The sequence below is a fragment of the Pristiophorus japonicus genome, chromosome 12 (genome assembly GCF_044704955.1).
Source record: "Pristiophorus japonicus isolate sPriJap1 chromosome 12, sPriJap1.hap1, whole genome shotgun sequence".
NCBI lineage: Eukaryota > Metazoa > Chordata > Chondrichthyes > Pristiophoridae > Pristiophorus > Pristiophorus japonicus.
The window spans coordinates 17,059,276-17,085,537 of NC_091988.1; positions in this window are offsets into that span (position 1 = coordinate 17,059,276).

The window sequence follows — 26,262 nt, forward strand, 5'->3', positions numbered from 1 at the left end:
CTCTCCATCTTAATGAAGAATTCTACCATATTATGGTCACTCTTCCCCAAGGGGCTTCGCACAACAAGATTGCTAATTAATCCTCTCTCATTACACAACACCCAGTCTCGCATGGCCAGCTCTCCAGTTGGTTCCTCGACATATTGGTCTAGAAAACCATCCCTTATACATTCCAGGAAATCCTCCTCCACTGTATTGCTACCAGTTTGGTTAGCCCAATTTACATGTAGATTAAAGTCACCCATGATAACTGCTGTACCTTAATTGCACGCATCCTTAATTTTCTGTTTGATGCCATCCCCAACCTTACTATGATTGTTTGGTGGACTGTTCTCAACTCCCACTAGCGTATTCTGCCCATTGGTGTTCCGCAGCTCTACACATACAGATTCCACCTCATCCACGCTAATGTCCTTCCTTACTATTGCGTTAATCTCTTCTTTAACCAGCTACTCCACCTCCTTTTCCTTTCTGTCTATCTTTCCTGAATATTGAATACCCTTGGAGATCAGTGTGTTTAGAGGATAACGCTTGCCACATACATGTCTCTCGAATACAATCTACATTGAAGTCGGCAATAACAGTATCTAATGTCCAAAATTGTCCCAGGCAAGGCAGTGAGCAAAGGCAGCTCTCCCACAGTCTATGCTGGGTCCCTGTGTAAATGACAACAGCCAGAGAGACTTAAAATGGGCACAGATTCATGGCCCTGTCCAGATCTTAGCGGGGATGACATATTGTTATCTAAGTTAGAGTAACAAGCTTACATTCAATCCAGGAGAATTACCATTATAATGATTATTATACTTAGAATGTATATCATTAAAATATAAAGTCGTACCTACTCTTGATGAAGCAATGGGGCTCTTCCAGCATTTGTGGCACTGGTCAGAGTCCCTGGGCTCGTAGGACACAGACGAGATGACATTGGTTATCTTGCCTCATAACCTGCGGTACGCCCCCCGCCGATCAATTGGGCCCACCGGGAGTGCACCTCCACCACGTGGGCCTCGTTGGCCTCCTCGGAGAAGGATTTGGCCCTCTTCCTTCCCCTCTCCACATCTCTCCCACTTACATCGCTGTCAGACATATTTCTCTTTCTTTCTCTCTCTCTCTCTTTTCTCTCATTGTTAGATATGTATACTTGTAGTTACTCTGTTCAGCCACCAGAAGGCTCAATCCCTGGAGTCCCAAGGGATTCCATAATCCCTTGGGAGCACAGGTATTTAAGGAGGTTTCACAGGTTGGCGAGGACTCTGGAGACCTGCAATAAAAGACTACGGTCACACTTTACTTTGAGCTCACAGTGTTCAGTTGACTCTTTCTCCATACACAACAACTGACGATGAGATGCAGATAGCAAACCCAAAGATGCAGAGAACAGTGGGCATCCTGGAGAAATTCTCAGAGGGAGATGATTGGGAAACTTTTGCGGAGCGACTCGACCAATACTTCGGGGCCGACGAGCTATACAGGGAAGAGAATGCTGCCGAACGAAGGGTGGTCCTCCTCACCGTCTGTGGAGCACCAACGTATGGCCTCATGAAGAATTTGCTCCCTCCAGCGAAATCCACAGAGAAATCATACGACGATTTGTGCACACTGGTCCGAGAGCATTTGAACTTGAAGGAAAGCGTTCTCATGGTGACGTACCGGTTCTACACCTACAAAAGGTCTGAAGACCAGGAAGTGGAGAGTTATGTCGCCGAGCTAAGATACCTTGCAGGACATTGCGAATTTGAAGGACATTTGGAGCACATGCTCAGAGACTTTTTCGTACTTGGCATTGGCCACGAAACCATACTTCGCAAGCTTTTGACTGTAGAGATCCTAACCTCGAGTAAGGCCATAGCGATAGCCCAGGTATTCATTACCACCAGTGACAAAACAAAGCAAATCTCTCAGCACAAGTGCTGCTACAAGTACTGTGAACAAAGTGATGATGTTTTTGAATCTTATCGTACAGGGCAGGTCACACATACCTGCAGCTACATGTCCGGAGATGTCTCAGAGTCCACCATCAAGGGTGATGAATGCAAGGCTATTAACACCTTGTTGGCGCTGCTGGGGTGATCATCGTTTCCATTCATGCCGATTCAAAGAGTATGTTTGCAAGGGCTGTGGAACAATGGGACACCTCCAACAAGTGTGCAGGCGAGCTGCTAAGCCTGTTAAACCTGCAAACCACCATGTTGCAGAGGAGGACAGATCCACGGAGGATCACGATGAACCAGAGCCTCAAATCGAGGAGGCAGAGGTACATGGGGTGCACACATTCACCCCGAATTGTCCCCCGATAATGCTGAATGTTGAACTAAAAGGGCTCCCGGTATCAATGGACGGGACATGGGCACGAGCCAGTCCACCGTGGGCAAAAAGACTTTTGAAAGGTTGTGGTGCAACAAGGCCTCAAGGCCAGTCTTAACTCCAGTTCACACGAAACTAAGAACTTACACAAAAGAACTGATTCCTGTAATCGGCAGTGCTACCGTAAAGGTCTCCTACGATGGAGTGGTGCACAAGCTACCATTCTGGGTCGTACCAGGCGATGGTCTCACACTGCTCGGCAGGAGCTGGCTGGGAAAGATACGCTGGAACTGGGACGACGTCCGAGCATTATCGCCCGTTGACAACACTTCGTGTGCCCAGGTCTTAAACAAATTTCCTTCGCTGTTCGAACCAGAGATTGGGAAATTCCAAGGAGCAAAATTGCAGATCCTCCTAATTCCAGGGGCGTGACCCATCCATCACAAGGCAAGAGCAGTACATGATGAGATAAAGGGTAGAGATCGAGCTAGACCCGCTGCAAAGAGAGGGCATCATTTCCCCGATCGAGTTCAACGAGTGGGCCAGTCCTATCGTCCCAGTCCTCAAGGGAGACGGCACCGTCAGAATCTGTGGCGATTACAAAGTAACTATCAATCGTTTCTCCCTGCAGGACCAATACCCACTATGAAAGGCCAACGACCTCTTTGCAACGCTGGCGGGAGAAAAAACGTTCACGAAGCTGGATCTGACTTCAGCCTGCATGACGCAGGAACTGGAAGAATCATCGAAGGCCCTCACCTGCATCAGCACGCACAAAGGTCTTTTTGTTTATAACAGATGCCCGTTTGGAATCCGATCGGTGGAGGCGATATTCCAGAGAAACATGGAAAGCTAACTGAAGTCGGTCCCGCACACTATAGTCTTCCAGGCGACATCTTGGCCATGGGCCGAAACACAGTTGAGCATCTCCAGAACCTGGAGGAGGTTCTTATTCGGCTCAACCGCGTGAGGCTCAGGTTAAAATGCTCGATGTGCATTTTCCTGGCACCTACAATGGAGTTCCTGGGAAGAAGGACTGCGGCAGAGGCATCAGGCCCACCAACGCGAAGACGGAGGCAATCGAGAACGCACCGAGGCCACAGAACGTGACGGAGCTGCGGTCATTTCTGGGACTCCTGAACTACTTTGGTAACTTCTTACCGGGTCTCAGCACACTGTTAGAACCACTGCATGTTTTACTATGAAAAGGGGGCAAATGGGTTTGGGGCAAAAGCCAAGAAAATACCTTTGTAAAAGCAAGAAAATTGTTATGCTCAAACAAATTGCTTGTGTTGTATGATCCATGTAAGCGTTTGATACTAGCATGTGATGTGTCGTCATATGGCGTCGGGTGTGTATTGCACCAAACTAATGATTTTGGGAAACTGCAACCGGTTGTTTATGCATCCAGGAGTCTGTCTCAGGCTGAGAGAGCCTACAGCATGATTGAGAAAGAAGCGTTAGCGTGTGTCTATGGGGTAAAGGAAATGCATCAATACCTGTTTGGGCTAAAATTCGAATTGGAAACTGACCATAAGCCATTTATATCCCTGTTCTCCAAGAGTAAAGAGATAAATACCATCGCATCCAGAGATGGGCGCCCACGTTGTCCGTATACAACTACACCATCTGCCACAGGCCAGGCACAGAAAACTGCGCTGATGCTCTCGTAGGCTGCCATTGCCCACCACGGGGGTGGAAATAGTGCAGCCCACAGATCTAGCCATGGTTATGGAAGCATTTGAGAGTGAGCAATCACCCGTCACTGCCCAGCAGATCAAAACCTGGACAAGCCAGGACCCCTTATTATCTCTAGTCAAAAGCTATGTGCTTCACGGGAGCTGGTCCAGTGTCCCAGTGGAAATGCAGGAAGGGATAAAGCCATTGCAGCGGCGCAAAGATGAAAAGTCTATCCAGGCAGACTTCCTTCTGTGGGGCAATCGAGTAGTGGTCCCCAAGATGGGCAGAGACACCTTCATTAATGACCTCCACAGTGCCCACCCAGGCATCGGAATGATGAAAGCGATAGCCAGATCCCACGTGTGGTGGCCCGGTATCGATGCGGACTTAGAGTCCTGCGTTCACAGATGTAATACATGCTAGCAGTTAAGCAATGTACTCAGGGAGGCGCCGCTAAGTTTATGGTCTTGGTCCTCCAAACCGTGGTCTAGGGTACACGTCGACTATGCAGGCTCGTTCCTGGGTAAAATGTTCTTTGTGGTTGTAGACGCATACTCCAAGTGGATTGAATGTGAGATAATGTCAGCTAGCACGTCCGCTGCCACTACTGAAAGCCTGCGGGCCATGTTTGCCACACAGGGCCTACCTGATGTCCTGGTGAGCGACAACGGGCCATGTTTTACCAGTGCTGAGTTCAAAGAATTCATGACCCGTAACGGGATCAAACATTTCACATCTGCCCCATTTAAACCAGCATCCAATGGTCAGGCAGAGAGAGCAGTACAAACCATCAAGCAAGGCTTGAAGAAGGTAACTGAAGGCTCACTGCAGACTCACCTATCCTGAGTCCTGTTTAGCTATCGCACGAGACCACACTCACTCACTGGGATCCCACCTGCTGAACTGCTCATGAAAAGAGCACTTAAGACAAGGCTCTCGTTACTTCACCCTGATTTACATGAACAGGTAGAGGGCAGGCGGCTTCAACAAAGTGCATACCATGATAGCGCAAATGTGTCACGCGAGATTGAAGTCAATGATCCTGTATTTGTATTAAATTGTGGACAAGGTCCCAAGTGGCTCCCCGGCACTGTCGTGGCCAAAGAGGGGAGCAGGGTGTTTTGGGTCAAACTTTCAAATGGACTCATTCACCGGAAACACTTGGACCAAATCAAACTCAGATTCACGGACTATCCTGAGCCACCCACCTTGGACCCTACCTTTTTTGATCCCCCAACATACACACCAGTGGCAACCGGCACCACGGTTGACCACGAAGCAGAACCCATCATCCACAGCAGCCCAGCAGGACCCAACACACCAGGCAGCCCAGCAAGATAGGTGCACAGCAGCCCAGCGAAGGCCCAACAAATGATTCAACAACACCAGCTTTCACACCGAGACGATCAACCAGGGCAAGAAGGGCCCCAGATCGACTCACATTGTAAATAGTTACACTATTGACTTTGGGGGAAAGTGTTGTTATATATGTATACTTGTATTTACTCTGTACAGGCACCAGAGGGCTCATCCCCTGGAGTTCCAAGTGATCCCATAATCCCTTGGGAGCACAGGTATTTAAGGAGGCTGCACAGGTTGGAGAGGCACTCTGGAGACCTGCAATAAAAGACGGTCACACTTTACTTTGAGCTCACAGTGTTCAGTCTGACTCTTTCTCCATACACAACACTCACCGCTCTGTCTCTGCCTTCCTCCTCTCTCTCTATCTCTCTCTCTCTCCTCTCTCGATCTCTCTCCCCCTTCTGTGCACGTGTGGATGACCCCTGACCTCCCGAAACGCGGGAAAACATGGCCACCAAAAAATAATTGCCGCATGCACAGAAGGCCGTTGCTAGGGAAGCTTTTGCCTTCACCATCGCTGGGCTATCGCCGAACCAAAAGTCGCGCTCCAAAATATGGCCGATGGTCCAGCGATCATGAAGTCTGCAATATCGCTAAGGGTGGAACATCGCCCATTTTTTGGGCCCTAGTGAACAAAGTGGAAAGTCTATCCCATAGAAGCATAGAAATCTACAGCTCAGAAGGAGGCCATTTCAGCCCATCGTTTCCATGCCGGCCGACAAAGAGCCACATGGCCCTCGGTCAGCACCCTGAAGATTACCTATAAACCCATGAACAATGGCGGAAAGGTAAAGAGCACCCAGCCCAACCAATCCGTCCCACACAACTGTGACACCCCTTGCACCGAAACATTCTAAACTCCACCCCAATCGGAGCCAAGTGATCTCCTGGGAGAGGCAAAAAACAGGCCAATTGGGGAAAAAATCTGGGAAAATTCCTCTCCGACCCATCCAGGCAATCGAAGCTAGTCCAGGAGATCACCCTCGCCGTATTCGTTTCGCTGCAGTACTTCCCATCGTATCTGCACTAGCCAACAAGAGGTTATCCAGTCTAATCCCACTTACTAGCTCTGGGTCCGTAACCCTGCAGGTGACGGCATTTCAAGTGCCTATCCAAGCACCTTTTAAATGTGACGAGGGTTTCTGCATCCACCACTCTTCCAGGCAGTGAGTTCCAGATCCCCACAACGCTCTGCATGAATAAGCCTCCCCTCAAATTCCCTCTGAACCTTCCACCAACCACCTTAAAACTATTCCCCCTCATAATTTACCCCTCCACCAAGGGAAACAGGCACTTGCTATCCAGTAATTCCAGGCCCCTAAAAATTTTGTACACCTCAATGAAGTCTCCTCTCAGCCCCCTCTGCTCCAATGAGAACAAATTCAGTTTATCCAACCTGTCCTCATAGCTAAGATTCTCCATTCCAGGCAGCATCCTAGTTAATCTCCTCTTCACCCTCTCTAGTGCAATCATGTCCTTCCTAATAATATGGTGACCAGAACTGCACGCAGTACTCCAGCTGTGGCTGAACCAGGGTATTATACAATTTAAGCATAACCTTCCTGCTCTTGTAGTCTATGGCTCGGATAATAAAGGCAAGCATTCCGTATGCCTTCTTAACCACCTTATCCACCTGGCCTGCTACTTTCAGGGATCTGTGGACAAGCACTCCAACGTCCCTTTGTTTAGCTACACTTTTAAGTGGCCTAGCGCATAATGTGTATACCCTTTCCTTAGTAGCCCTCCTGACCAGTAGATTGATATCCTCCTGCAGTCCATGGACTAGATTTTCCACTTTTTTTGCATGCTTAACGCCCATTTAACGTCCATTTTACCGCTGAAATGATGTATAACGTCCATATAGCGCCCATTTAGCCACAAAATGGAAACTGACGGGCATTTTTCAGAAACTTATCGGCGAGCGTTAATTTCCCCATGTGCATAACGGCAGGAAAAAATAATACCGCCCGCCCACTTTTTTGGGGCGGAATCATCAGAATGGGCGAAATCAATGCACATAATATCACCCAGCGTTACGTTCCACCCGGAATTAACGGCAGGATTCAATAATACCGCCCACCCACTTTTTTTTCTCGTAAAGATCATATTTGCCGAAACTAGCGGCCTTGAGTCGCCCAGCGTCACTTTCACCACCTCGCACACATATCGCCCACAATATCACTCAGCCAAAAAAACGCCCGGAAAAAGTGGAACTAACCAGAACTAATCACAGCCTTATGGACGCCATGTTCTACATCACAAGTCGCATCCTTTAAAAGGCTGCTCTGCTTCAACCTCGGGGGAGTTCGGATGTACTCTGGAGTTGGAGTTGATGTGAACATCTGTACAAACATCTTGACCATACTGTGACCGATTGGAATTTAATAGGTGTCTTCGTCGGGACATTCATTGTTTGTGACCAATCGGTGGAAAACAGAGAGCTAATATAATGGGGCCTGTTATATATGTGGACTTGTATTTACTCTATACAGCCACCAGGAGGCTCATTCCCCGGAGTCCCGAGGGATCCCATAATCCCTTGGGAGTACAGATATTTAAGAAGGCTTCACAGGTTGGAGAGGCACTCTGGAGAGGCAATAAAAGACTACGGTCACACTTTACTTTGAGCTCACAGTATTCAGTCTGACTCTTTCTCCATACACAACAGGGCCTGTCCATTCTCACCCTATCTTGATGACCAATTACATGCTGCAGACTCGAGATGGCCGAAGGTACACTCCACAGCATTATGTGCCCAATGTAAGACGTGCCAGACTAATGAGGAGGACTAGACCTTACATACCCCGCAAGTACAGGGACAAACGGTCTTACCTCAACTTGCCTGACACCACCTGCCTTCGGAGACTGCGCTTCCACAAAACGGTTATCACTGAGGTATGCCAGCTTATAAGGGGGAGATCTGCAGCCTGCCAGCACCATCAGTATTGCACTGTCCGTCGAGGTCAAAGTCACCGCGGCACTTTTATTCTATGCGTCGGGTTCTTTTCAAGTCTCAGCTGCCGACATTTGCGGTCTGTCTCAGCATGCCACAGATTGCTGCATTAGACAGGTCACTGAATCCCTGAACACACATAGGAGGGACTTGATCAGCTTCCCTATGACCAGGGAAGCACAGAGTGAGAGGGCTCTAGGGTTCTCCAGAATTGCAAACTTCCCCAAGGTGCAGGGAGCAATAGTCTATACGCACATCGCGATGTGGGCACCTTTTCAGGACGTTGAGGTTTTCAGGAACCGCAAGGGATTCCACTCCCTGAATGTCCAACTCATTGTCAACCACCAGAAAATTATACTGGCAGTGAATGATAAATTTCCGGGCAGCATCCATGATGCTCACATCCTGCGTGAGAGCATTGTATCTGACTTGTTTAACAATCAGCCACAAGGTCAATGCTGGATGCTTGGTGACAAAGGATATGGCCTCACCACTTGGCTGATGACCCCCCTGCGTGACACCCATACCGAAGCCGAGAGGCGATACAATGAGAGCCACAGAACAACTCGCAATATCGTGGAGAAAACCATTGGAGTGCTTAAGCAACGCTTTAGATGCCTGGACCACTCAGGAGGCGAGCTCCAATAACACCCTGAGCAGGTAGCTCAATTCATGGTGGTGTGCTCCATGCTGCACAACTTGGCTATCAAGAGGGGTCAAGAATTGCCTGATGAGTCTGACAGTCCACCTCACCAGAGAGAGGAAGGGGAGGATGAAGAGGCGGACGTTGACATCGGTCCAGACAATCAGGCTGATGCTGAAGCCATGCCCCCACCACCCCTGTAGATCGCATGAAAGGGCCCATGGCGGCTTGATAGCTGCAAGAGCCTTACGTCAGGAGCTCATCAATGATCACTTTGCCTGAAAGAACGTAGGTGTTATTTACAAGCCTGACACACTGCTGGGTGTGCAGATCATACATCAATGGTGGGCATCACCTTGGTGACAGTTAAAGTTTAAGTTGATTGAAGTTAAGTGTAATTCTACCCTTTGATGTCAAGGAATCACCAGCATGTAATGGTGCGGCTATCTGAGCCAATGCGCAACAAGGTTTAGTTAAATAAAAAACATTTAAACCGAACAGTTGTCTGAAATCATCAGTATTTCTGTAAAAACCAACTGTTCGCCCCCCCCCACTTCTCATCCCCACCTCTACCCCTTCCCCTCCTGCCTCCAAGCCGCCTGGCCGAGGAGCTCCTCAGGCGCTGCTTTATTGGGGAGGATGACGGCAGAACCCCTGCTTAGACGGATGAAGGAGAGGACGGTCCCGAGGTAGGAATGTGCTCCGAGCCAGAAGCAAGATGTTGCTCCTGACTCTCATGTGTGGTGGGCAATGGGGGTGTGGCATCTTGAGGTGCAGTGCTGCGCTCCAGGATCACTGGGAGCTCTCTGCCACCAGTGTTCCTTGCTACCAGCTCCAAGGCCTCCACCATCGCTTCCATGTTATATATTATTTGTTGGACAAAAACTCGGTGCCAACTATATTCTTGGTGCTTCATCGGCTTTTTGCTGCTGGTGAATTTCCCTCGTGCCTTCCACAACAGCCAAACAAGCACACACCAGCCACACATGCTTTCAGTCCCTCTCAGCTCCCTCTCTCTCTGTCTCCTCTTCTGCACATGATGACCCTTGACCTCCTGAATCGCGGGAATCGAGCGTTGCCATGCCATTGCTAAGGACGGCGACACTTTAGGTCAGCGAATTTTAACGCTGCCACCCATTTTATATCGCTCACGGTAACGCCCAATTTCAAAAATGGAGACTAGGTGCTTTGAGAATGGGCGAGAAGCCGACGATCTGAAAACCCATTTTTACCGCCCACACCGGAAATAACGCCCATTTTTGGCCGATAAGCACAAAAGTGTAAAATCTCGCCCCATGACTTTCCTCTTCATTATTAACCACACAGCCAATTTTAATGTCATCTGCAAACTTCTTAATCATACTCCATATATTCAAATCTAGATCATTGATGTATACTGTTGGGGTAAAAAGAAGACTGCTCTTCTTCAAGGTGAATTCCTTGATATAAGGAATTGACACACACCCGTTAATGCGATCACGGAATCACTCAGACAAAACGTCGGTTCTACAGGTCTTTATTCAAGCATGCAGGGGAAGAGTTCACGAATGAACCTTTGAAATACGAAGGTTTCTAGAAGAACATTTATACAGATTTTCGAGGAGTGCGACCCTCCTACAAAACTTCTATTGTCCTGCAGCCTATCAGGGAGCTTCATTGATTCATAGACCCTTATCAGACTGGCTGCTGAATGATTTCCCAACCTGTCCATCCCCATTCACATGTCACCCTTCTGGAATGTGTTGTTCAGTGATGTCAACTTTGCCTCAGCTCCTCATAGAAATATAGAAACATAGAAAATAGGTGCAGGAGTTGGCCATTCGGCCCTTCGAGCCTGCACCGCCATTCAATGAGTTCATGGCTGAACATGCAACTTCTGTACCCCATTCCTGCTTTCTCGCCATACCCCTTGATCCCCCTAGTAGTAAGGACTACACCTAACTCCTTTTTGAATATATTTAGTGAATTGACCTTGACAACTTTCTGTGGTAGAGAATTCCACAGGTTCACCACTCTCTGGGTGAAGAAGTTTCTCCTCATCTCGGTCCTAAATGGCTTACCCCTTATGACGTGCTGATTAACCTTGTTTCCCTGGGTTTGCTATCTTGTTCCCAAACACCTGAGTTCTTATACCTTTCTAAAGAGAACTCCAGTCAAAACTTTATCATTCTCATGGATGCTACTGCTGCTATAATCTATGTTTCTAGACTGCTGACTCACTACTGTCCTTGGCTGAAATTGTTCTGTACTGAATATGTAAGTTTCCATGTTCTATCAGTCTCTACTAAAGGTTAATACAATTGATGGTTCATTTACCATCAAGCTTTGCTGCTTAGCAAGCTTTGTTGCTTTCCATACATAAGCGAGTTTTACATACAATCTGTCAATAGACGATATAGCCAAGTTTGCTGACGATACAAAGATGGGAGGAAAAGCAATGTGTGAGGGGGTCACAAAAAATCTCAAAAGGTCATAGACAGGCTAAGTGAGTGGGCAACAATTTTGCAGATGGAGTATAATGTTGGAAAGTGTGAGAAAAAAATCAAAGAGCAAATTATTATTTAAATGGAGGAAGATTGCAAAGCAGGACCTGGGGGTACTTGTGCATGAGACACAAAAGGATAGTATGCACATACAACAAGTGATCAGGAAGGCCAATGGAATCTTGGCCTTTATTGCAAAGGGGATGGAGTATAAAAGCAGGGAAGTCTTGCTACAGTTATACAAAGTATTAGTGAGGCCACACCTGGAATACTGCGTGCAGTTTTGGTTTCCATATTCACGAAAGGATATACTTGCTTTGGAGGCAATTCAGAGAAGATTCACTCAGTTGATTCCGGAGATGAGGGGGTTGACTTATGAGGAAAGGTTGAGTAGGTTGGGCCTCTACTCATTGGAATTGAGAAGAATGAGAGGTGCTCTTATCAAAACGTATAAGGTTATGAGGGAGCTTGACAAGATGGATGCAGAGAGGATGTTTCCACTGATGGGGGAGACTAGAACTAGAGGGCATGATCTTAGAATACGGGGCCACCCGTTTAATACTGAGATGAGGAGAAATTTCTTCTCTCAGAGGGTTGTAAATCTGTGGAATTCGCTGCCTCAGAGAGCTGTAGAAGCTGGGACATTCAATAAATTTAAGACAGATATAGACAGTTTCTTAAATGATAATGGGATAAGGGGTTATGGGGAGTGGGCGGGGAAGTGGAGCTGAGTCCATGATCAGACCAGCCATGATCTTATTGAATGGTGGAGCAGGCACAAGAGGCCGTGTGACCTACTCCTGTTCCTATTTATTATGTTCTTATGTTCTTATATTACAATCCCTACCATGAGGTGGAGGAACTTCCTAATACTGATAAACCCTTTAATCTGGACCATTTTATGTGTCAAATCAATTCACTACCTCCAGTATCCATTTTAGTGACCATCTGTCTGTCTGTCTACTTCCACTTTGGTGACATCTTTATCCCCTTACAATACTCTACTCCCTTACATATACCACAAAAAGCAAGGGACCCAGTACTGAAGGAACCCCACTGAAAACATCCTTCCAGTCACAAAAACATCCATCAAGTGCTTTGCTTCCTGCCTCTAAGCCAATTTTGGATCCAACTCGCCACTTTGCCCTGGATCCCATGGGCTTTAACTTTGATGACTGGTCTGCCATGTGGGACCTTTTCAAAAGCTTTGCTAAAGTCCATATACACTACATCGTACATACTATCCTCATTGATCCTCCTGGTTACCTCCTCAAAAAATTCAATCAATTTAGTCAAACACGATCTTCCCTTAACAAATCTGTGCTGACTGTCTATAATTAATCCTTGCTTTTCCAAATGTAGATTTATCCTGTCTTTCAGGATTTTTTCCAATAATTTTCCCACCACTGAGGTTAGGCTGACAGGCATGTAATTACTCGGTCTATCACTTTCTCCCTTCTCTAAACTCCTATCCGCAACTGAGCTATTTCTCTCCCTTTTATCCTTTTAGACTACAAGTCGCTCCTGATTAAAGGCAATTAAGAACAATGACTTCTTAAAGCCAAACCACCTTGACTTGGTCATTCTGAAATTTTATCTAACTTCTTAAAGTTGTATCCCTAATGTGGATACCGAGCACGCAAAAGCCTATAGCTCATATATCATCCCTCTCTCACTTTTGTTACAATACATTATAGCCTGCAGTATTTAAGTGCCAATCCAGTCTTATCTGCAGCCATGTTTGCATTATCCTTATTACATCTATTTCCTCACATAAAATCATTTCCTCCAATTTCCCCATTTTGTTGCTGATGCCCTGTACATTGCTATACAGGCAATTTAATTTGCTCTTATTTTTCATTATTCCTGGTTTATTTTTATCGGGTATTTTATTATTACTTCCTATAACCTTTTCTGTTCCCTGGGTATGTATGTTATCTTTATCTCTTTTTTTACACAGACCTTTGTTCTCATTCCTTCTTTTTCTTATCTTTAGGCTACAGTTATAGCCACCTGAACATTCTCCTCTTTATTAATTTCATTTTACTTCTGTAATGTATCAGATATTACTCTGTAAAATATTGAACAAAATATGTACATTGGTGGGAAAACTATAATGTCAATTGGCCATGTCAACATCTAGATTGATCATCTGAACTTTACAACTCCAACAAATGAAACCAAAAGTTTTCTCTATATGGAGACTCTCATCTGACAAGAATGACATTAATGGCAAAAAGAATTAGTCCAATAACTGTCTCGTCAGATTTATGCTTGAATAAAATAGATTATTTCAATTTTAAGGTTTATCTGCCATGTGTGCAGCAAATTGTATAAATTGCTGGTCACTCAATGTGAACTTCATGATAAATTTTGTCTCCGTCTGACAAGCTACAAGATTAAATTAAATAAGTATCATCAGTTTATTTTTACTCCCAGTACAAATCTATATTGAACTATTAGTTGGTTGCCCAGGTAATGTGTCATTGCAAAAAAAAAATACAAATGCTTTATCGTAGTGATGGAAGAAAGTAGGCGTAAAGGCTGAGCCTTGTTTACATGCACAATTGATTTGCTAACGATGACAAATTGTCTTTTACTGCCAGCATTGCCCATAAAACTGATTTGGTTGCCTCTGAAATGACAGGCACATGAAACTGCGTGTAAACTGGTCTCTCACTGTTCAGCGCTGAATTAATATATTTGGGTGGTCAAGATGCGCTGACATATAGTGTATTAATAAATCTAAAATGTAAAGAAATATGGTAGCCTGGAAGTTACAATATTAGTGTATGAATATTTTAAGTGTTCATATGATATTTACCTGTCCACTATTTTAACCAAGGAAACATAGGCTGGGATTTTACTAACCTCAGCGGGTCCGTGGTGAGTGACATTTGTAATGAGTCCAACACCGCTGCTGGCTGCAGCCCACTGTGTAGAATGAATTTCCCATAATCGGGCTTGTTAGGCCTGCCCAGCGCATTTCCCAGCCAATTAGAGGAAGCGGGTCTGGTGATGTAATTTGATGACGCGTCATCACCCGGTTTCTTTAAAGGGACCATGTACAAATTTACTTTGACTTTTCTGCTGTCAGTGTTCTACAGCATTGAGGTGCTGCAAACACTGACAAGCACTGCACAGAGGCACATAGCTGCACCTAGACTTTCCCATAAGAACATAAGAAATAGGAGCAGGAGTAGCCATTTGGCCCCTCGAGCCTGCTCTGCCATTCAATAAGATCATGGCTGATCTGATCATGGACTCAGCTCCACGTCCCCGCCCGCTCCCCATAACCCTTGATCCCTTCTCTTTCAAAAATCTGTCTAAATGTCTATCGCCATCTTAAATACATTCAATGATCCAGCCTCCATAGCTCTGAGGTAGAGAATTCCAAAGATTCACAACCCGCTGAGAGAAGAAAATCCTCCTCATTTCCTTTTTAAATGGGCGACCCCTTATTCTGAAACTATGCCCCCTGGTTCTAGATTCCCCAATGAGGGGAAACATCCTCTCTGCATCGACCCTGTCAAGTTCCCACATAATCTGTGGGTATGTGGGTATGGTTCTTAACGAATACTTTGCGTCTGTTTTCACAAAAGAGAAGGGCGATGCAGACACTGTTATCGAAGAGGAGGAATGTGAAATATTAGATGAAATAAACACAGTGAGAGAGGAGGTATTAAGGGGTTTAGCAGCTTTGAAAGTGGATAAGTCCTCAGGCCCGGATGAAATGTATCCCAGGCTGTTAAGCGAAGCAAAAGAAGAAATAGCAGAGGCTTTGATCATTATTTTGCAGTCCTCTCTGGTTTCAGTTGTGGTGCCAGAGGACTGGAGGACTTTAAGAAGGGAGAAAGAGATAGACCAAGTAATTACAGGCCAGTCAACTTAACCTCAGTGGTGGGAAAATTATTGGAAAAAATCCTGAAGGACAGGATAAGTCTTCATTTAGAAAGGCATGGATTAATCAAGGACAGTCAGCACGGATTTGTGAAGGGAAGGTCATGTCTGACAATCTTGATTGAATTTTTCGACAAGGTAACCAGGAGGGTCGATGAGGGCAGTGCGTACGATGTAGTGTATATGGATTTTGGCAAAGCTTTTGATAAAGTCCCACATGGCAGTCTGGTCATGAAAGTAAAAGCCCATGGAATCCAGGGCAAAGTGGTAAGTTGGATCCAAAATTGGCTCAGAGGCAAGAAGCAAAGGGTAATGATTGATGGGTGTTTTTGTGACTGGAAGGATGTTTCCTGTGGGGTTCTGCAAGGCTCAGTACTGGGTCCCTTGCTTTTTGTGGTATATATCAATGACTTGGACTTAAATATTGGAGGTATGATTAAGAACTTTGCAGATGACACTAAAATAGGCTGTGTGGTTGGTAATGAAAAAGAAAGCTGCGGACTGCAGGAAGATATCAATGCACTGGTCAGGTGGGCAGAGCAGTGGCAATTGGAATTTAATCCGGAAAAGTGTGAGGCAATGCATTTGGGGAAGTCTAACAAGGAAAGGGAATACACATTAAATGATAGGACACTGAGAAGTGTAGAGGAACAAATAGACCTTGGAGTGCATGTCCACAGATCCCTGAGGAAGCAGGCCAGGTAGCTAAGGTGGTTATAAAGGTGTACGGAATACTTGCCTTTATTAGCCAAGACATAGAATACAAGAGCAGGGGGGTTATGCTTGAATTATATAAAACACTGGTTTAGGCCACAGCTAGAGTACTGCGTGCAGTTCTGGTCACCGCATTACAGGATGGATATGATTGCACTGGAGAGGGTACAGAGGGGAGGAGGCTCAGGGGAGATCTCATTGAGGTGTATAAAATTATGAGGGGCCTAGATATAGTGAATAGAAAGGACCCAGTTCCCTTAGCAGAGGGGTCAACAACCAGGGATCATAAATTTGGTACAAGGTTTAAAGGAGTTTCGAGGGGAAATTTCATCATGCAGAGGTTTATAGGGGTCTTGAACTCATTGCCTGAAAGTGTGGTAAAGGCAGAAACCCTCACCTCATTTAAAAAGTACTTGGATATGCACTTGAAGTGCCGTAACCTGAAGGGTTACGGACCTAGAGCTGAAAAGTGGAATTCGGCTGGATAGCCTCTTATTGGCCGGCATGGACACGAGGGGCCGAAATGGTCTCCTTCCGTGCTGTAAACTTCATGATTCTATACATCGTATACGTTTCAAAAAGATCATCTCTAAGTCTTTTAATCTCCAATGAGTATAGGCCCAACCTGCTCAACGTTTCTTCATATGACAACCCCTTCATCTCAGGAATCAACCTCGTGAACTTTCTCTGAACTGCCTCCAGTGCAAGTCTATCCTTCCTAAATAAGGAAACCAAAACTGTGCATAGTACTCCAGGTGTGGTCTTACCAATGCCCTATACAGTTGTAGCAGGACTTCCCTACTTTTATACTCCATCCCCCTGGCAATAAAGGCCAACATTCCATTTGCCTTCACAATTACTTGCTGTACCTGAACGCTAACTTTTTGTGTTTCATGTACAAGGACCCCCAGATCCCTCTGTACCAACGCATTTTGTAATCTCTCCCCATTTAATTAATAATTTGCTTTTTTATTTTTCCTACCAAAGTGTATAGCCTCACATTTTTCCACATTATATTCCATCTGCCAAATTTTTGCCCACTCACTTAGCCTATCTTTATCCCTTTGTAGATTATTTATGTCCTCTTCACAACTTTCTTTCCTACCTATCTTTGTGTCATCAGCAAATTTGGCTACATTACACTCGGTCCCTTCATCCAAGTCATTGATATAAATTGTAAATAGTTGAGGCCCCAACACTGATCCATGTGGCACCCCACTAGTTACAGTTTGACAACCTGAAAATGACCCATTTATCCCAACTCTCTGCTTTCTGTTAGCCAATCCTCTATCCATGCTAATAAATTACCCCCAATCCCGTGAGCTCTTATCTTGTGCAGTAACCTTTTATGTGGCACCTTATTGAAAGCTTTCTGGAAATCCAAATACATGACATCTACTGGTTCCCCTTTATCCACCCTGCTCGTTATATCTTCAAAGAACTCTAGCAAATTTGTCAAACATGATTTCCCATTCATAAAACCATGCTGACTCTGCTTGACTGCATTATGATTTTCTAAATGTCCTGCTGCTACTTCCTTAATGATGGGCTTCAGCATTTTTACAATGACAGATGTTAGACTAACTGGTCTATAGTTACCTGCTTTCTGTCTCCCTCCTTTCTTAAATAGGGGTGTTGCTGTTTTCCAGTCTGCTGGGACCTCTCCAGAATCCAGGGAATTTTGATAGATTTCAACCAATGCATCCACTGTCTCTGCAGCCACCTCTGTTAAGACCCCAGGATGCAGGCCATCAGGTCCAGGAGACTTGTCCACCTTTAGTCCCATCAGTTTGCCTAGTACTTTTTCTCTAGTGATAGTGATTGTTTTAAATACTCACCCCCCCCCCCCGCCCCCACCCCGCCCCAGTCAATAGCCCCTTGATTATCAATTATTGGGATGCTTTTACTGTCTTCTACCGTGAAGACTGATACAAAATATTTGTTCAAAGTCTCCGCTATTTCTTTGTTTCCTATTAGTAATTCCCCAGTCTCATCCTCTAAGGGATCAATGTTTACTTTAGCGACTTGCTTCCTTTTTATATACCTATAGAAGCTCTTACTGTCTGTTTTTATATTTCTTGCTAGTTTACTCTCATAAGCTATCTTCCCTCTCTTTATCATTTTTTTACTCATCCTTTGCTGGTTTCTAAAAATTTCCCAATCTTCTGGCCTTCCACTGTTCTTCACAACATTGTTTGTCTTTGTTTTCAATTTGATACCATTCTTTACTTCCTTAGTTAGCCACGGGTGGTTCATCCTTCTCTTAGAGTCTTTCTTTCTCATTGGATTATATTTTTGCTGAGAGTTATGAAATATCTCCTTAAATGTTTGCCGCTGCTTTTCTACAGTTTTATCCTTTAATATATTTTCCCAGTCCACTTTAACCAACTCTGCATTCATACCTTTGTAATTACTTTTATTTAAGTTTAGGACACTAATTTGAGAACTAGATTTCTCACCCTCAAACTGAATTTGAAATTCTACCATGCTCTGATCACTCCTCCCAAGAGGATTCTTCACTACAAGATCATAAATTAATCCAGACTCGTTACACATTACCAGATCTAAAATAGTCTGCTCTGTGGTTGATTCCACAACGTATTGTTCCAAGAAACCATCCTACATACACTCTATGAACTCTTCCTCCAGGCTACCTTTGCCAATTTGATTTGTCCAATCAATATGAAAATTACAATCGCCATACTTTTCTTACAAGCCACTATTATTTCTTGATTTATACTCTGTCCGACCATGTGGCTACTGTTTGGGACCTGTAGACCACTCCCACCAGTGACTTCCTACCCTTATTATTTCTTATCTCTACATCAACTGATTCTACATCTTGATCTTCTGAGCCAGTATCATTTCTCATGATCTTCTGAGCCAATATCATTTTTTCCATAGGCTTATGGAGGGAGTCACAGCACACAGCGAGCTACTCTTCCCTTCCCATGGGCCTCCCAGACAGCAGTGTGGTTGTTTCCTGTTGCCCTCTGTCCTGTGCAGCATGAAGTGATTGCGGAGAAGTTTGGTGGTGTTGTTGGTGCTGCTGGAGCCTGACATTGGGAGAGGTGCGTAGGGGCGGGTTCACAACAAGATCCCGATCCGCTGGGGAAAAAAAAACAGAAAAGCTCTACCAATCTGTAAATTTTAAATGGGTTAACATCTCCATTATAATAGTGGTCAGAAGAATGCTATTTAAGCACATTAAACATTTACACACTAATAAAATCATTTATAGGCTCATTGGTCAATATTCTGTGCAACAATTTCCAACAAGAAAAATGTAGAAAATATGAATGATAATTATAGCTCTTTGATCCACTACAGGTGCTTTTTGTAAAACACATATGTATGTTCGCAAATTTGTAAAAGCATCTTCTGTCAATCAGCTTATCCACAGGCTATATTAAATGCTCAAATAATTTTGCAGGACAATGCTTTTATGTTTCTCTGTTAAAGTTAAGAATAAATAAATATAGAAATGTATGGAAGGATTGTCAGTCAATCTGTAGTGTAGCAAATGATAATGTAGAGGAGGTGTTGTGCAAATGACATAAATTTTTTATACGTCAGCTGTTCCAGATTGGGCTCTGTCCAACACTTCTGTCTTGTATTCCTGGTGAAAAGGCAGTTTCCATATGCAGAATGTATCAAAAATAAAGCATTTTTATGTATGCTGCATTATGTTACGTCGAGTCTGTTATGTTATTGTCTGATTTTTTTTATCATGGTACATGACGGGTTCAAACCAGTTTTATTTAAATATACACTGTTGATACACAACAGCCTCAACACAGATGCTGCCTGGATTTCCCTCATCAGTGGATTTATTGTGGTGTGTGCATGAGAAATATTCTTAAACCTGTCAGCATTATACTGCTGTGAACCCAACCAATTTTCCTCAGTGCACCTTCATTATATATTCTTGGCAGGCCCCAGGTGCTATTTAAGTGTCAGCCTTGGCGCAGTGGTAGCATTTTTGCTTCTGTGTTAGAAGGTTGTGAGTTCAAGCCCACTCTGGGACTTAAGCACATCATCAAGGCTGATACTTCAGTGCAGCACCAATGGAGCGCTGCATTGTTGGAAGTTCAGTCTTTCAGATCAGATGTTAAACCAAAGCCCCTTCTGCCCTCTCAAGTCGATGTAAAAGATCTGCTGGCACAACTCAAAGAAAAGCAGGGGAGCTCTCTTGATGACCTGGCCAACATAAATATATTGATCCTCAACAAAAAAAATACATTATTACCTGATCATTGATCTCATTATTGATTGCGGAACCTTGCTGTGTGTAAAATTAATTAATTGGATGTAAAATGCTTGGGGGTGTCCTGAGGATGTGAAAGGTATTATATATATAAATGCTAGTTCTTTCTTTTCTTAGTGCCCTCTATAAACAGCCTGTCTCTGAGAGCGGAGAAAGTAAAATCCAATGTTAGAATAGCAGTTGAATGAGTTGAGGTGACCTTTTTGGGATTGTAACTATTTGACGTAATGCAATGTTTAAAGCTGTTGCTTCTTCAGGGTACCAAGTCCACAATTTTAAAGACTCTTCAGTTGAGCTGTTTCTGTCTAAACCAGCTTTTAAGGCCCTGAGGCAAGGATGCTCACAAAATTGTGATTTGGGAAAGAGATGGCCTTAGCAAAGGGCCACCTCACCCCCATTTTGCAGTGCCTTCTGAAACTTGAGTTGACTTCCATATGATGGCATCACACTCTCTTCTTAAAGGGGAGTTATCCACAACCAAAAACAAAGAGATTTTACCTCAATCCCCAAGGCTGCTGCTGCAAATAATTAATCAACCACCTCCGAACCTCCTGCCACTGTAGGCGAGGTAGGAGGCTAAGATTGAAAGGGCAAGCTATAGTAAGTATCAAGGGTGCCAGAGAGACCTTAAAAAGGTTGTCAGACTTGCTATCAGTAAGATGTTTTGTTACTGATAGGATATATGCATAATGATTTGGGGCAAGGAAAAGAACATGCATGAAGGAATAAAAGAATGATCTTCAAATAACAGCTTTGAAAGTTATGGAGGAGAGCTGCTTGTCAATCAACAACTGAATTGAGTTTGTTGCCAAAAGGAGATTGTGATGGCCAGACTCATTTGGCATTGGCTGTGGATCTTAGTTAGCTGAAAGTCTGCCTTATGTGCCAGCAGCTATCTGACACAGCTCAGTTGTTGCTTTGTGAGGGAGGCACAGCATGCTGAAGCCATGCTGAGAGTCAAGGTGAAGCAGCTCAACTGCATCTGCAGAGTGGTAGGCATGGGAACCATAGGGCAGGTATCAGATCAGCCATGATCTTGTTCAATGGCAGAGCAGGCTCGAGGGGCTAGATGGCCTACTCTTGTTCCTAATTCTTATGTAAAGTGTTCAGTTCAGGTTGGCATCCAAATGGGGAGCCCCTGATTCTCCTCCTCCTCTTCCTACTTAAAGTGGAGGAATGGACAAGGTCAAAGGGGGTCCCCATTGATCCCTACGGCCCAGTCTACAATCTTAACACTGAAAAAGATGATAAAAAATACTGCTTTCAAATATGACTTAAATTAGAGCCCTGTTTATTGGCTTGCTTTGTTCATTGTTTTAAAACTATTAATGTTAATGCGGTTCCAGCAGTTATTAGGTGGGCTTTATTCTTAGATGGGTATTAATCTTGCATTAATCTTAATGCTTTATTGTAACAATAGAAGTGTTTCTGCCATGTGAAGTTTAACATCAGGACCACTGATATACAGTGACTGAATAAATTATATTTTATGTTTATTAAATAGTATTCTGAGCTTTTTGTCAATGCCTCTGGCCATTAATCCATGAAAACCAAAATGAGTGGCCTTTGTTTCATATACTAGTAAATTGCCCGTGACATTGTCCATGTCAATTGATGAACATAAGGGGCCGAAATTTGCGGTCAGAGCCGTAACTCTGGAGTAGGCCTCCTACCCGAAAAAAAAAATCCAAATCTGCCTGCTGGCTCCCGGGCTTCGGAGACATCGGTCCTGGGCCTGCAGGCATATGCCTGGGTAAAGGTTCATGGGTCACAGGGACGCAGAAGTGTCCCTGGGATCACATGAGCCAGGTCCTCCAATCAGAAAGGAGAATTCCTTTTCATGCTTATAGGGATTCCATTTATAAACAGAATCTCCATTAGTAAATGAGGAATCAACAAACAATTAAATAATTTACACAACTGGAATAAAAATTAAGTTCCCATTTTCAAATGTAATTAAAAGTCCCTTTAATAAAGCATTTACAATAAAAATTTAATTTGAAAAATAATTTTAAACATTTTAATCTGGGCCAAAATTTACATTTACATACAATTTTAAATATTTTTGTATGTTTTCATCATTTTAAAATTTTTAATTTAAGATTAGTTTAACCGTGACACTGGTAAAAGCAGGCCCTTCGCCTGATTTTACCAGATACAAGGGTTTTGTGTGCATTTGATGGGAAGTAATTGGGCAAATAGCCGAACTGCCCGCCAGCGAAAGTAATTTTATTTTCGGTTCGGGAGATCTGTCAAGGTGAGCCTTGATAGAGAGGAAGTTCCGCGTTTTCATGCATGTGCAGTGCACGTGGAAACTCGGAACATGCAGGACCTTTTACAAGGCTTACGATGCCGTACGCTCTGCCTTATGTGCCGGCAGCTATCTGACACATTTGGGGCGATAGCTTTTCAGGGAGCGCAAAAGTCGTGTCAGGCGGAAAAGATTTTTTGATCCCGGGAACTTGTGCTTTAGCGCTCGAAGAGAGAAGTGGAGTGCTAAATCAATCGCTATCACTTCTCTTCGAGCACTAAAGTCAGTGAGAAGGGCGGTAGCAGTACAGCGCTAAACAATGTTCCTTTGGAGGCTCCTTCCCTCGCTTAAAGGGAAGGGTCAATGTTGATGTGATTCAATCTGCATCCTATCTCTGTGGGGCCACGGGACCTGCACTACGTGCATAACAGCCCCAAGCTCGCTAAGAGAGAGCAGGGCTGATGAATCACAGGGTCCATAAAAAGCAAAAGACACGAGACTGGGGAGATTAATAAATCTTGCCCTACCTGACAATCATTGCCTTTAAGTAATGCTCTGCAAGCGGCCAGCCGAGGTGAAAACACCTCCTGCTGTTTCCGTTGTTGACGCCCGGCGATGCTGCAGTGGGCGGGAGTGAATATCACATCTGGGGCGCTGCGCTCTGCATGACGTCACGATCTATGGGGCGGAACTGAGTCTTAGCTCCAGCGCAACACCGCCGGGGAAGTTCGCAGGTGTCGGTGAATTCACTGCGTCCGGTCGGTAACCCCTCAGCGCCCCGTTACCGCTCCCCGCAGGTGAGGCACAAAACAGGCCAATTTCTCCCCCAAGATATCAATGGTGTTGGGACAGAAGGCCATGCCACAGAGCCATCTAGTGGCCAGAACCAGCAATTACACCATGATTGATTACATAGCAAAATTGAATGGTAAATGTTGACATAACAATGTACAATGGTAAATGTTGACAAAAAAGCATGATGGAATGGAGAGAGGAGGGGGTGGGCATGACTGGGGGTGACAGCACTAGTTTGTAATTTTCAAACATATCTCTGGAAACATTGAATTTTCTAGTTTGTGACTGGTTCCAGGAAACCGGGTACAGACCTGCATGATGCTCTGGCGGTCGTCTTATACCTGCTCCATGTTCAGCAAGTGGATGTCTTTCCTGTTTATGTAATGTAGTTAACGCAATACGAGTTGATTTCAAAAACTCTTTGATAAGGTTCATCATAAGTAATTTTGTTTAAAATAAAAGCTCATATGATTAATGTGAAAATGATGAATTGGATAATGAATTATTTAGATTGTAGAAGATAAAGTGTAGTTACCAATGATATTAGCTCTAATTGGATAGCTATGACCAGTAGGCTTTAAATTCAATTTTGAATTCATTCTCTTAATACTGGATGGCTGCTGAACCACTGCCTGTCTCCTTTCAGAGAGGGTACATTTTCAGTGTATTCCCGAATTTCTTCATTTCAAAAGTACAGAAACAGTGAATGGCATAATTCTGCAAAGATTGTGAAGCAGAAATACTGTAAGAAGATTCTTTTGTTTCTTCTAACTTGCTCCTTATAAAATGCATCTTGTAACCCAGTTCCTAAATGCCAAGGTTACCACCAGAACACTAACTCTCTCCTGTTTCTGCCCTCACATCTTCCAGGATTCAGTAGGCTGTGATATGAAGCAACAGGGCTCTGTGGAGCCACTTTTATAAATTAACCATCTGCAATGTTTCAACTGTAAAGTAATAAATAGGTACTTTCAAGTGAGAAAGATTTCATCCTTTCAAGTATTTTGTGCGGGTAAATCCATGAAAGAAAGTGGGATTATTCAAACAACCTAACCGGGTACTTCCTTGAATTGTAACATGATAATATTCCAAAACCTCAGTCTTTCACATATGCAGATATCTTTGAGGTGCATTTCACAGTTGGAGCTCCGTCATAAAAGACGCTGTCCATTGAATCCTTCATATGCTTCAGGGCATCAGTCTGCTCAGGTCATTTAGAGCAGCTACTGCAGCTTCCCATGCAACAAAATCAGCTAAAGGCCTTTTATGATTCACATAATCATTCTAATGTGACAAAGATTGTAGAAGAAGAAGACAGGTCGACATCCATCAAACTCCATGATGCACCTTTCCGTGTTCCTATCAGGAGGAGTCACAAACACATTGGATGCTTATCGCAGCTTGAGTTTAGAGCTCCTGGTTGGCTGTTTCCAGGAATTTACCCTTAGAGGCTGGGTTTTTTTCCCCTTGTTTTATTTGACAGCTAGATTTTCCCATTAAAAATAGCCAAAAAAAACTTCATGAAAAGGCCACTGAGGCTAACTCTAGCATCCTATTATCTCAGATCAGCTGATTCAGTACAGACTAGGAATGAAATCTGGCCATTTGGTCTGTATGACTCAGTTACTCACTGAATAAATGCTCTGGGGGTAATTTTGACTTTGCACATTAGTGTAAAGTAGGCAATATCAGCTCGGTCACTCGATTAAACACCTCTCCTGATTTTCATTTCCTTTGACTTCACACCAAACCTTTTCACTAATACTAACGTCCATTTCTCCTCTGTTGTGCTTGTTCTTGTTTTATCTCCTGTTTATGCAATTAGTGAAAACTGTATCTTGCCAATTGCTGTTGTACAAAATTACTCAGACTTGTTAGCGAGTCTAATTCTTCAATTCATTACATGGAATGTTAATGTATTAACCACCTAATTAAAAGACAGAAAATCATTGGACTCCCAAAGTACCAGAAAGCTTAAATTGCTTCCTTGCAATAAATCCATTTAAATGTTGCACAACACAAAAAATTAGGGGATACTGATTTGATCAACTTTACTTTCTCGTATTTAAAAAAAGAGTCGTAGCAATCTTAAAACCTGTTGTACTCAAAGTACTAATGAGCCTAATTAGTTTAATATTCATCTCATTCTTGATATCAGTGCAAATTGCAAATCTTATGGGAACATCTCCATAGGTAATTACAAAATTCGCAACAATTATATATTATCACCATTTCAACACCATGTCCATCCACACATAGATGTATGGATGTTGTGTACATCATTAGATAAAGTAAGAAAGTCCATCATTAATAGCTTAAACATTAACTAGCTTAAGGATTAACACCAAAGACAAAAGTAGGAGGACATCCGTTCTGTCATTGCCATATTCCATAATGCATGCCTATTGTACATGTTGAGATTATTGGTGGCAACTACATTTGTTGCACCAAGTTATTGTCTTCAGCAATACTGTTTATAAATATTTTGTGCTCATACACAAACTGATTCCTGTTGCTATACCATTTTGCATCAACAGTGAATCATCATTGTCCAACATTCTGGAATGGAGTGGATGCTTCAGTCTGCATTACTTTATGAAGGCACAGACTATATATAGAGGTCGGTTCACATATTTCGATCCTATCTTTCTAATTCCTGTTGGTATTAATAGAGGCGAAACAGAACGGGAATTCTTAGGTTGATTGTTTCATAGTGACCATGACAAAGAGGTTACCCCCAAAACAGGCATGGGAATTGTGGTACGTAATGAACCCGCGCACGTTCATTGGGTTACAGGCAACACCTTAAATTCATGCTGCCTGCTGCTTTACATGATTGCTGCGTGCCTCAGCAAGGGGCCCGATATTGCGGGTGGCTAGTGTTACTTAAAGGCAGCTCGCACTCCT